This window comes from Peromyscus californicus, unplaced genomic scaffold, assembly GCF_007827085.1.
Source record: "Peromyscus californicus insignis strain IS unplaced genomic scaffold, ASM782708v3 Scaffold_12__1_contigs__length_115047231, whole genome shotgun sequence".
Taxonomy (NCBI): domain Eukaryota; kingdom Metazoa; phylum Chordata; class Mammalia; order Rodentia; family Cricetidae; genus Peromyscus; species Peromyscus californicus.
Genome location: NW_026294413.1, coordinates 48360743 through 48373456, shown reverse-complemented (window position 1 = coordinate 48373456; position 12714 = coordinate 48360743).

Here is a 12714-nt window from a genome sequence, read left to right as displayed (position 1 = left end):
CCCTTTGAAGACTGTTTATCCTCAAAACTTATCTAACGGAGAGGCCCAGAATCCAGTCCATCACCTTTTACCCTGCCTCCAGTAGCGGCTACTCTCCTTTCTTATATGATGGCTGAGACTCATTTCATAGGCAAATCCCTCTTCTGGGAGGTTCTGAGGTTCCCCGACCTGAAGCATTGCCTTTGGCAACCCAAGGTCTTTTATGTCTGCGTTTTTTAAATATACTGCTATGTCGCTGTTTCCTCAGCATTAAAATATTTGGTTAAGGCTGGGAAGATAAACAAAAGAAGTCTCCGGAAGCTGCTGAAACGTAAAAGATTCACAAGGCCCCTCCCAAAGGTTACCTAAGCAGTAGCAACTGCTGAGGGTAAGAGACCCTTGTACTGGTTGAGCTGTCCCAAGCCTGTAGGAGCTCCAGGAATCATTGCCCAGGCTGGGGTGGGCTTTTCAGTGGTACAGCTGCCTTTGCTCATCTACACTCCTGTAACCCATCCCCCACACTGCTGTAAGTCACCCCAAAACGCTTACAGGTTGGCCAAGTGGAGTAGTTCCTCTGGTTTATCGTCAGGAGCCGATCTGGACATGCCCTATCTGGGGTAAAAACACTTTTGATCACATCTCCCCTGGGTCTCGACAAAACACAGACCCTCTGGAGTCCTTCTCCAGCCCCTTGGCTTAGATTATTTTCTCTCAAGTTTTTCCAGACATCAAAGAACATTAGAACAAGTCCTGAAAGCAGATGCCCATCACTCAATCCCAAAGAAAACACTTTTGTCTGCAGCTGTCAAAAGTCTGAGGACGACTCACGAGTGATGTTAGCAGTGTTGACGTAGCAGCAGTGAATGACCAGGAACTTCAAGAACCAAATGAGATGAGATGGTTTGTAAGTCAGGGTCAGGAGATACTGTAAAGCTAAAAACAAAGAGAGAAAGAAAGAAAGAAAGAAAGAAAGAAAGAAAGAAAGAAAGAAAGAAAAAGAAAGAAAGAAAGAAAGAAAGAAAGAAAGAGAAAGGAAGGAAAGAAGGAAGGAAGGAAGGAAGGAAGGAAGGAAGGAAGGAAGGAAGGAAGGAAGGAAGAAAAAATACACCCACACACACAGCTTCAAAACTCATCTGGCTACATAAGCAATGTATACGGTACTTAGCATTTTGCTTAGGGGAGCATCAATGAATGCCAGAAAAGGCGATTTCCGAATATCTGAAACTGGACAGTTTTTTGCGTTACCACTTGGGAAAGAGGAGGGGAACCGAGAGTGACGAATGCTCTTAGAGTCTCGCAGACTCATTTTTCCGGCTAAATTGCTGGTTTGAGACAGCTCATCGGCTTTGGGAGAACATGAGCTGCAGACTTGTCATTTTCCACTCTGCGCTAATACAAGCTGACTGATTATCCACGTCTGCCCGCCCCCATCAGCAGCCAGGCTCTGCTTCTCGGCTACGTGGTTAGAGCCAGAAAATGGACTTCTCGGGGGACTAATGAAGAACTGTCATCAGTGCTGTGTGACTGGGTAATGGAGGAAAGACTATTAGGAACAAGCGGCACCTCGTGCTATGAACCTCGCTAACCGAGAACGGCATCCGGTTGATTGAAGGCCCCTCAAGCCCATTGGGCTTAATAAGCTGTCGCTCTTAGTTGGTTCTGTGCCCTGGCCTGTGCTCAAGAACCACTGCCTTCTCTCTCCCCGAGATCAGATTCGTCTCAGTTGAGGCCATCATTTAAATTGGGAGTACACCCCCACCATTCTCCCAAATACTTGGAGAGAAGGCTGAGACAGCCGACCTGTGAATTCCGGTATGGGTGCACTCTGCTGACCTGACTCTATCTGTCCATGAGAAGATCAAAAAGTGCTTTCTTAGGAATGATCCTGCTACACTACAGCTGTACTGTACTGAATGTGCCTGATCCCAGAAGCTAAGCAGGGTTAGGTCTGCTTGGTAAATGGATGGGGAGACACAGTACAACTAAGACATGATTAAGTCCTTAGGTTTTTGTTGTTGTTTTATTTTTGTTTTGTTTTTTTGAGACAGGGTCTCGTGTATCCCGGGCTGTCCTCAAATACAGTATGCATCCAAAGATGACACTGAACTTCTGCTCTTCTGCCTCTACCTCCTGAGTTCCGGGATTACAGGACGCCCTAGAGAACTGCCCTTGTCCGGTCGGTCTCTCCCTCCTGCCCACTGTCCATGCCAGGTGCCAATGACTGTTCTCTCAGCTTTAGCCACTGTCGTCACTCATCGTGACCCTTCTAGGTGGGACTCTGTAGCTCCCAGAGTCCTGCCTCTCAACTCCCAAAGTCAACTTTCCCCCTGGAGTATGTGGAAGCACAAGACCACTGAGACAGTCCTGCCACACTGGCCCTGAGATGGAGAGGCCATGACAGGCTGGCCTGCCCGGGTCTCCTATGCTGGTTCCTATCAGGGACCAGGATGGTGTGACCCACAAGGAAAGAAACTGGCCTAGGAGGGTCTTCAAGGCTAGTTGTTCCAAACCTTGGCACAGCTTCTTCCAGTTCTCAAGAATTTGGTTTTGTTGTGTCAAATACTATTTGGTTGTGGTGTTAGTATTTTCTTCTCATTAAAATAACAAAAAACACTGGACCTGGTGGCCCACACCTTTAATCCCAGCACTTTGAAGGCAGAGAGGCAGAGGCAGGTGGATCTCTGTGAGTTCCAGGGCAGTCAGGGCTACATAATGAGGCTGTTTCACAACAACAACAACAACAATAATGATAATAACAATAACAATAATTTCTTTTTTACCATTTTGGAGCCTATAGAGGCCTGTGAGAGCAGAACTTCTGGATGGGAAATCCATCTGGAGGGCTCTGGGGTGAAGTCATTTTTGCTGGCTATTAATAGTGTCTCTGGAACCAAATGGAGCACATGCTCTTCTCTGTGTACATACATGCACATGTGTATATGTCTGTAGAGACCAGAGGAAATCCTCCAGGACAGTTCCTCAGGAGCCATCGCCTTGTTGAGGACCTCTCACTGACCTGAAGCTTCCTAAAGTGGCTGGCAGGGTGCCCCAGGGATCCACCTGTCTCCACCTCTCCAGTTCTGGATTATGAACGTGTGCCACTGTGCCCCACTTATTTTTCATACGGATGCTGGGAGTCAAACTCGGGTCCTCGGCTTTCAAGGCCAACACTTTACCCCACCCCACATGCTCTTCTTAAAACTGAAAGTGTTCGTGTGTGCATGTGTTCACAACGCAAAAAACAGCAAGGTGATTTGTGTCAGCAGATGGAACAAAGCCAGACGATCTGAAGAGCAGATGAGCCATACCCGTGGGAACAGTGTCATGGCTTCCACCACATTCCGAAGCACCCTTCCTGTTAAGGCCCCTGGACACGGGCTGCTCTGAACTCTACTCCTCCAGGACGTAGACCAGTTAAAAGTAAAGAAATAAAAGGGAGAATCTGAAAATGGGGAGAACAAATCCTCAAAAGGGTGACCTCTCCGCATCCTTGAAGTGTGTCTAACTTAGGTAGCTCTAAATCCCTGCTTGTATTTGGTTTCTGACCCTTATCTCTGCTTTACGGGAGGTGGATAAAAGTAGGCCTGCATCCCTTCCCCACTACTGCAGTGGCTGTGCTGACATCTGCAAAACTGAACCTCTGTCTGGGTGTCACAGTCTGATAATTAGCATGCCCCTCTGTTCATTCTTGCCACACCGCTGAGAATCCTATTGATTATTGAAACTAAACTAACTTCCTCCCAATCCATTGACACCACCGCATGTCATCAATTGGTGATATGACTTTTTCTTGGTTTTTGTTTCTATTTTTCTAGTATATTCTGGTATGTGAGAGCTGGGAGATGGAGCGGGGTTGCCATAGAATGCTGTTTTCTGTGTTTCCGTGGCTGGTGTCCACATGAATTCCCAGTAGCTGTGGCTATGCACGGAAGACCTACACAAGAGTCAGCCAGTTGATGACATTAATACCTAGGTAAATGTGATGTACAGGTAAACTAAAGACTGACTGAAATCAGTATCAATGAGTCGATATGCTGATTCCATCGAAACCGGGCATGCTGCTAAAACACTGTGCAGGAGAAAGACAAAGGTGTGTGGGGGATGCACAGTACACATACCACACGTACACACTCCTGCCATTTGTGTTTGCCATATACCCCAGTTCTGAGTTGTCTGAGGCTGAGAGTCATTTCCTTCGGATAGACTCTGTTGGCCTTTATGGGAGGGCATGCCGAATGTCAAAGGGCCAAAAGAGTTCCTGGAACGTTCTGTCGTGGCTTATCTAACATTCGCTGCCCACCCTCAGTGACTCAGTAGGGAGTTACTGGCAGAAGCTCTTAGGCACTCCTTTCTAGAACTGCTACGCTGTTCAGAGACTTGCCAATGATTTCCTTCCCACAAACAGAATGATCAATCAAGAGCCGTTTTCTGCAGAGAAAAGAAGAAATCTTACATCCTACCGAGGACAGATTCTGATGGATCCTCCTACAGTCTGTGGATAATGACTGTAAGAGCTTGCCACAAGTCCCAGCTGTCAACGTGGGGATGCGGTGTCAAAGACACGAGTGGATCAACCCAAAGGTGTCAGTCGGAGCAGTAAGATGGATAGCCTTTCTATATTTAGATGTTCTGACCACCAGGAAATGACCACGTCCTTCCTGCCTCTGTTCTCCCTTCAGAAACATCCAAGGGAACAGAGTCAAACAGAAAATTAACCTTTCTTGGCATGCACAGCCCCAATTCCCCATCACCACCAGGCCCCTGAGTTCACTACCCAGAGCCCACAGTGGAAGGAGAGAACTCACTCGTGAAAGTTGCTTTCTGACCTCTATACACATGCACACTTGTGCACACACACTCACAATCCTGCACATACATACAAGGCCACAATAAAATAAATATTAAAATAATTTAAAGTTGTATCTCCATGTTTCGTCTCACGTGGTAGCACCCGTTCATTACTGGTGAATAATGAGGTCTCACGCCTCTGGCTGTTACTATTTGCTAACGAAGGCTCATCTCACTTGTTGCCTGTTTTTATTCTGGAATTCTTCCTCTTCTTGTGCCTTGGTCAAACTCCAGAGAGCACTATATATGTAGGTTTTCACATGGTTGTCAAATGCCCTTCATACTTTCTCTACGTTACATGCCAAGTGTGGCTCTTTCCTCTTACAGGTTCCAGGATTTTAGTCTTAAGAAAAGTCTCCCCAAATCTAGACTGTATTTGCAATTTCTCAAATTCTTTCTATGACTTTATTCTTCTTTTATATTAATGCTTTAGTCCATCAGGAACTTTATTCTAGACTATGTTATGAGTTAAAAATCAACTTGATTTTCCCCAGGTGCATCTTTAAGCAAATCAGGATCCTTCCAGTGTGTAGAATCCCTTATGTTTCTCTGTTTCTCCTTATAATCCTTAGACCACACTGGTTTAATTACAGTGGCTTTGGAGTGTGTTCTGAAGTCTAGAATTAAGACACTGTTCCTGAGTTGATTGTATTTTTCAGCAACCTGAGATACAATGTTTCTCAGATACATTTTAAGATCACATTACTCAATTCAAAACCATCAAAACAGCTAATCTGGTATTGTTAGGTTTTTATCTGAAATTTTGTTAAGTTAATATGAGCTTGGAGGAATTGATTGTTTGGGGCAGACATGCTTTCTCTTAAAGGACATGGTTTCACTCTTCATTTATTCAGCTTTTTTTAATTATATGGGCTTTATTCTATTAGACTTTTGTACTAGAGTTCTCTAGAGAAACAGAACTTATAGAATGAATATGTATGTGTATTATATATAATGAATATAATCTATGTATATATATGTGTGTGTGTGTGTCCCATCTTATATGTGTGTAAAACATGGATATATACACACACACACACACACACACACACACACACACACACACACACACATATATATCCATCCATATATATGAGATTTATTACAATGACTTCAGGCTGCAGTCCAGCTAATCCAACAGGGGCTGGCTATGAACAGAAAGTCCAAGAATCCAGTAGTTGTTCAGTTCACCAGGCTGGGTGTCCCAGCAACTCTCCACGATACAGTGGAATCCCAAAGCGGTAGGCTCTAATGCCAGTGAGGCAATGGGCTTGCTGGCGAGGTGAGGGCCGGCAGACGAAGAAGAGCAGAAGCTTCCTTCTTCCGTGTCCTTACACAGGCTTCCAGCAGAAGGCGTGACGAGCTTAAAGGTGGATTTTCCCAGTTCAAAATATCTGGATTAAAGGTGTGTCTTCCCACCTTAAAGATCCACAGTAGTTCATCACAACTCAGGAAGCGGGCAGATCTCTGTGAGTTTAAGGTCTACAAATTCAGTTCCACGACAGCCAGGGCTGTTAATACAGAGAAACCTTGTCTTGAAAAATAAAATAAAAGATCTAGATTAGAAGTAGATCTTCCCACTTCAAATTAAACAGAAATCCCTCACAGATGTGCCCTCCATTTGGGGGGTTTTAGTTAATTCCAGATGTAGTCAAGTTGACAACCAAGAATAGCCTTCACACCTTTTCCACAGATATGCAATAGTATTTACAACTACAGCTGAAGAACATTTTCAGCCTTGCCTAAGTATTGCTGAAATGGATATAAGTTATTGGTATGCAAGCACTTCAGAAAATTCTGTAATAGTTCTAGCATTTTTTTTTCTTTTAACCAAAAATGTCTTTGAGAAAATCATATGGTAAGCCAAAAAAAAAAAAAAAAAAAAAAGAAAAAAGACACAGTTTTATGGTTTTTGCTGCTTATTTTGATGCAACTTCTGCTTGAGCCGGTCAGCAATGGTGCTCAAACAGGAGCATAGTGGCTGTTCACTGGGGGAGATGCTGACAGATGCCTGCATCCTCATCACCCCCTTGGATTAGTCCCCTCTGCAAAACCAGAAAGAAGTAACTGAGGAGCCATGTTCTACCAAGTAGCGCAGAGCCGATTTAGACAGCATAGCCCAGCTCCCAGATTCCTAGCCGGCCAAACAACCGGTCTCATTTCATTAACTTACAAAAAAATACTAGTCCACATCTTGTGTGGTTAATCCCAGGGCCTTGTTTTTCTGCCTCCCAACTGGCTTTTGCTAATTCCTTCTTGGTCTACGTTATTTTGTATCTCTGTGGTTGTTGTTTAGTGTGTCTGTTTTCCTTACTCCATTCCCTCAAACCTTCAAGAAAACTATGGAATAGCAGCAGTAAGAGGGGCCGACCTACGTACTTGTTGCTTGATTTTAATTAAAATATCTTTTGTCTTTTATTACTTAGAATAAAATTTGCTCTTGGTTTCTGGTTCTTGATCCTTGTCATTTTGAAATAGCTTGGATATAAGCAACAGAGACTTGGTTGAAATTTAAACAGATATTTAGAGGCAGACAATTACTACTTTTGATTTGCTAGTGCAACATAATCAGAAGTGGAATATTTGTGACTAAGTAGGCCTATTCCTCTGGCTTGATGCCTCACAGTCACAAAATGGCTACTGTAGCTCCAGACACCATCATCACATTCAAAGTAGAAAGAGGAAAAGAGATGACACCAACTATATGGATCCCTTCTTATCAGATGGGCAAAAGCTTTGTTAGGTGACCACACAGACTTCAGGAAGTGTGAGTTACACTGAAACCCTCATCTTCAAGGAAGCAGTTACTTTACCTATCTTGACTCAATAATGGACTTAGACAGGGCAGGGGAGGTATTAATAGCTTAGAGTTCCCTGACCACAGTGTCTACCAGGTATTCTCAGTCAGTCGCACTCATTTCCCTTGAGAAGGGCTGGTGATTCTGTCAGTGTGATGTGATCACTTTCTCTTTACTGATGGAATAAATTGTGGCAATGCTGTCCTTGTGTTTTAAAAATATTTAAATTTTAATTGTGTATATGTATGTATGTGTCTGTGCACACAAATGCGGGAGGCCAGCACCTAAACACTCAGAAAGTGGGGGCCGGAAGATCCAAAGTTCAAGGTCATCTTTGGCTACACAGCTAATGTGAGGCCAGCCTAAGACCCTGTTTCAATAATAATAATAATAATAATAATAATAATAATAATAATAACTATTATAATAAAATATAACTAGTATTATTAGATAGAATTCAACAGTAAACTTATCTGTTTTTTTCCTCTTATAATTTCTTCCCCCATAATTAACTCGTCTATTCAAGCTTCCAATGGCTTCAGTAAATTTAGTAAGTCAAATCTTGATTTCTTTTCAGTCAGTTGTTATACATTCCAGTCAGTAATCTAGGACATGTTCTCATAGTCCCCCTCCGTCCCTCCCCTCTCTCTCCCCCTCCTTCCTGAACATTAATCAGCCTTGACTGCTAAAAATTTGTCTTTATTTTATTGATCTTTTCAAAGACACAATTCCGTGCCCCTTTCACGCCTCTGAAGGTGTTCCATTTCATTAATCTCCGTTTTCTCTCTTATTCTAGATTGTTTTATTATGGCCTTTTCAATTTCCTTAACCTAATGGGAAAAAAAATGTTTTTCTCTATCTTCCTTAATAGTAAAGGTACAGAAGGGCTGGCTCAGCAGGCAAAGGCCCTTCCCACCAAGCCTGTGGGGATCCATGTCAATCCCTGGACCCACTGGGTGGAAGTGGGGAACCAGCTCCCAGGGGTGGGCTTCTGACCTCTGCACATATGCAAGGTACAATGTTTTCTCTCTCTCTCTCTCTCTCTCTCTCTCTCTCTCTCTCTCTCACACACACACACACACACACACACACACACACACACACACACACACACACATCTTTGAGATAAATTGACATTTTTATTTTGATCGCTTTACTTCAAAAGTTAGCAAGCCCAGCGAGCACTTGGAATGTGGAGGCAGAAGAAGGATCAGAATTTCAAAGCCATCCTCTGCTACATAGCAAGCCTGGGCTACATGAAACCCTGTCTGGAAAAGGCTTGTTTTTCAAGTGGCGAAATCTGGGGAGAGACAGCAACAGTGAGAATATGTTAAAATGTTAATATTATTATGGGCTGGGGAGATGGCTCACCGGGTAAAGCACTTGCCGCACAGATATAAAAACCTGAGATCAAATCCCAGAAGCCGCTGAATCAGCGATGGACACAGAGGATGCTCCCTCCACCCCCAGACTCTCAGGTGGGATGGGGGGCCCATTCAAGCAGGAGCTGCCTGGCCAACTAGGGCCTGAATCGACGATGGTCGCACTGCAGCTGAGCAGAGGCATGGGATTCCAACCCTGGCCTCAAGCAGAACTCCAGCCAAGCCCCGACCGCACGTCATGTGGCCTGGGTGGAGGGAAAGTAGCAAAATGGAGCAACCAGGAGCCTGCAGCAACCAGGAGCCCGCCGTAGGTGCTGGGCGGTGGGCCACTATAAGGATCTCCTCATGATGAGGACACATGACCCAGCCCAGTGTCACAGCGACCTGAGTGAGTCAGGGAGACATAGAACAGGCCTGGGGCTGCCCACCCCGGGCTCCAAAGAGAAAACATGAGCACACCCAGTACCTTGCAGCACCAGCCAGAAGGCCCCTATTAGAGAGAGCAGAGGTACGGTGTCTTATGGGGAAGAGAGGAGAGAAAGAGAGAGAAAAGAGAGAGAGAATGGATCAGGACCTGCGGACTGAGGCAAATCTAAAGAGATGAGAGAGGAGGGGAGCGGGGTGAGATGGTGAGGGAACTGACCCCTAGACCAGGGGCACCACACCGGAAATCAAGCCCTACACGTTCTCTGGGCCGCACAGCAGAGATGATCCTGTTGACGAGAGTACAGGTGAACCAACCCTGAGGACCTGAGTGTAGGAGAGCTAGCCCCACCCCTCATTGGCCACGTAGTGACATGGCATGGGGAGAGATGTCCCGCCACCCCCCAACTCCTCACCCCTCCATCAACACCTGGGGCAGGTAGGAGAGCTGGCCCTGTGGTCATAAGTGTGAGAGAGCCATCCCATCAGCTGCAACATTCAAGAGAGCGGGCCCTGCACCTCACCAGGGCAACACAATTGAGCCAACACTGTTAGCGCAAGTGTGGGTGAGCCAGTCCGGAAACTGAGCTGTCCCCATTTCCCATCTGGCGACCAACTCTACAGCTGCCCAGACCCAGACCCAGGGTTATGACTTGGCCTGCCCCAACATCCACCCCATGTATGATCTGCTAGAGCACGTGGAGGGACCTGACCCACAGACCCAAAGCTGCAGGATCTCCACAACACAGGGGTTCAGCGGGAGGACCAGGAAGGGTCCTAGTGGGGACCCATCATCGAACATGTAGTAGAGACCAGGGGCCTCAAACCAGACCAATGACTCTTTGTAAATAAACACTTACAAATAGAGATATATGGACAAAGGGGTATACAGTGTGACTTGTTGGGTCAAACTGCAGCTTCCATGACAAGATTTTGAATTCCTTCCCTTTTTTATATTTTTTTTAATTTTTCTCATTTTATTTTCTTCATCTTTTTCTCTCTAATTTTGTTTTATTTGGGGTGGAGGGTGCAGGGCCAGAGGGCAGATGCAGAGGGACAGGGAATGAATGGGATCAAGATACATGATGTGACGAACACATAGAATAAATAAATTTTATTAAAATTAATCCCAGAACCCAGGCATGATAGCGCATGTCTATAATCCCAATGCTTCTGTGGCAAGTTGAGAGACAAAGACAGAAGACTCTCTGGATGCTTGTGGAAGAGCTAGCCTGGCACACACAGTTACAACAGCTAGCAGTGAAAAGACCCTGCCTGCCTCAACAGTGAAAGGACAAAAGGGGACGCCTGACCTCTGACTTCCATATGTACACCACGGCACACACATGCACACGTGCATGCCCTTACACACACATCATACACACTAAAGTAAAATTAAAATGTTAATACTATTGTGATAGGGCAATGTCTTTCTGTATGCTGTGAATATGTATTGCTCTAATTGGTTGATAAATAAAACGCTGATTGGCCAGTAGCCAGGCAAGAAGTATAGGCAGGATAAGAGACAAGGAGAATTCTGGGAAGAGGAAGGCTGAGTGAGGAGACGCCAGCCCGCCATCCAGGGAGCAGCATATAATGGCACACAAGTAAAGCCACAGAACATGTGGTGACATATAGATTAACAAAAATGGGCTGAGTTTAAGTGTAAGAGCTAGTCAGTCATAAACCTGAGCTAATGGCTGAACAGTTTTAATTAAAATAAGCCTCTGTGTGTTTACTTGGGGGACATGAGTGGGAAAGATTTGTCCTGACCACAGGCCAGGCGTGACTCGCAAAACTTCAGCTACACTATTGAATTGTGATCTGAGTAGAGGACCTCTAAAATCTCTATTTTCTTCAAATTCTAAGGGTTCTCTTATAGCCAAAAGCATAGTTCGTTCTTTTGATTCACACACAAAAAAAGCATGCTTGCTTTTGAAGGATGGGTCAGACGAATACCACAAATACTACGTTGACAGTACTGTGCCTATCTCTGCATCCTCAGTCATAATTATCTTTGTCTGCTGATGTTTAAGGGGATCTAAAAACCATCCCTATGCTGACGACTTTCGTTGCACTTCTTTCTCCTGGGCTGTGTTCTGCAGCTGCTGTGACTTCTGCAGTGGTGGCAGGTGTCGCGTTTAACACTTCCACTTGATACCTCTTAATGCCACCCCTCCATCTGCCTTTCCCTCCGCTTTGTCTTTTCCTCTGCTGTCAACTTTCACCTCCTTTGGTGTGGTTTTATAATGTCTGGGTCCTCAAGGCCAGGGCACCCATGAGGCTATTACCTCCCGCGCCACCTCGTCCCCAGGGTTTGGGTGGGGCGCCCTGCTGTGGGATGTTCTGTATGTCAGATGTGTTGCTCTGATTGGTTAATAAATAAAACACTGATTGGCCAGTAGCCAGACAGGAGGAAGTATAGGCGGGACAAGGAGGAGAAGAATTCAGGGAAGTGGAAGGCTGAGTCAGAGAGACGCTGCCAGCTGCCGCCATGACAAGCAATATGTGAAGATGACAGTAAGCCACGGGCCACGTGGCAAGGTATAGATGAATAGAAATGGGTTAATTTAAGATATAAGAATAGTTAGCAAGAAGCCTGCCACGGCCATACAATTTGTAAGCAATATAAGTCTCTGTGTTTACTTGATTGGGTCTGAGCGGCTGTGGGACTGGCAGGTACAGAGATTTATCCTGACTGTGGGCCAGGCAGGAAAACTCTCAAGCTACAGCACTCAGCACTTTATTTCTCAGAAACTTATTAGGATTTTCTTCAAAATCTGTTTCAATATTGGTCCCTCAATAGTTATGTCACACATTACTAATCTCCAGTCACTTCTAACAGCATGCTGGCTAGGGCAATACCAACTGCTCTGACAGATACACCTTGAAATCTAAGACGCCTGAGACCATGTAAGCCAATTTCCTGTACACACAGTCAGTGTGAGGCAGGAGGCTCTGCTCTACTAGGCCTCTTAGGAACTGTACCGTGAATGGCCTTCCCTCGTCAGCCCCTGCCTTCCAAGGTCTCTCCAGGCTTCACGTATAACTGGAGGACAGAGAAAGAAGGCGGGCAATCCCAGCTTGATGTGGCTCATTTCTTATATCTGTCACATGACTCCCACACTGCAATGAAGATGAAGACATTCAAGAAGCAGATCTGGTGAACTATCCTGCTCTTACACTGGCCTTTTAGTCATGTGATACTCAACGTCTCTTCAAGAAACGCACCCTCTCACACCCAGCTCAAAGCCGAGGTACAGTCCAATGCTGTTCTTCCGCCT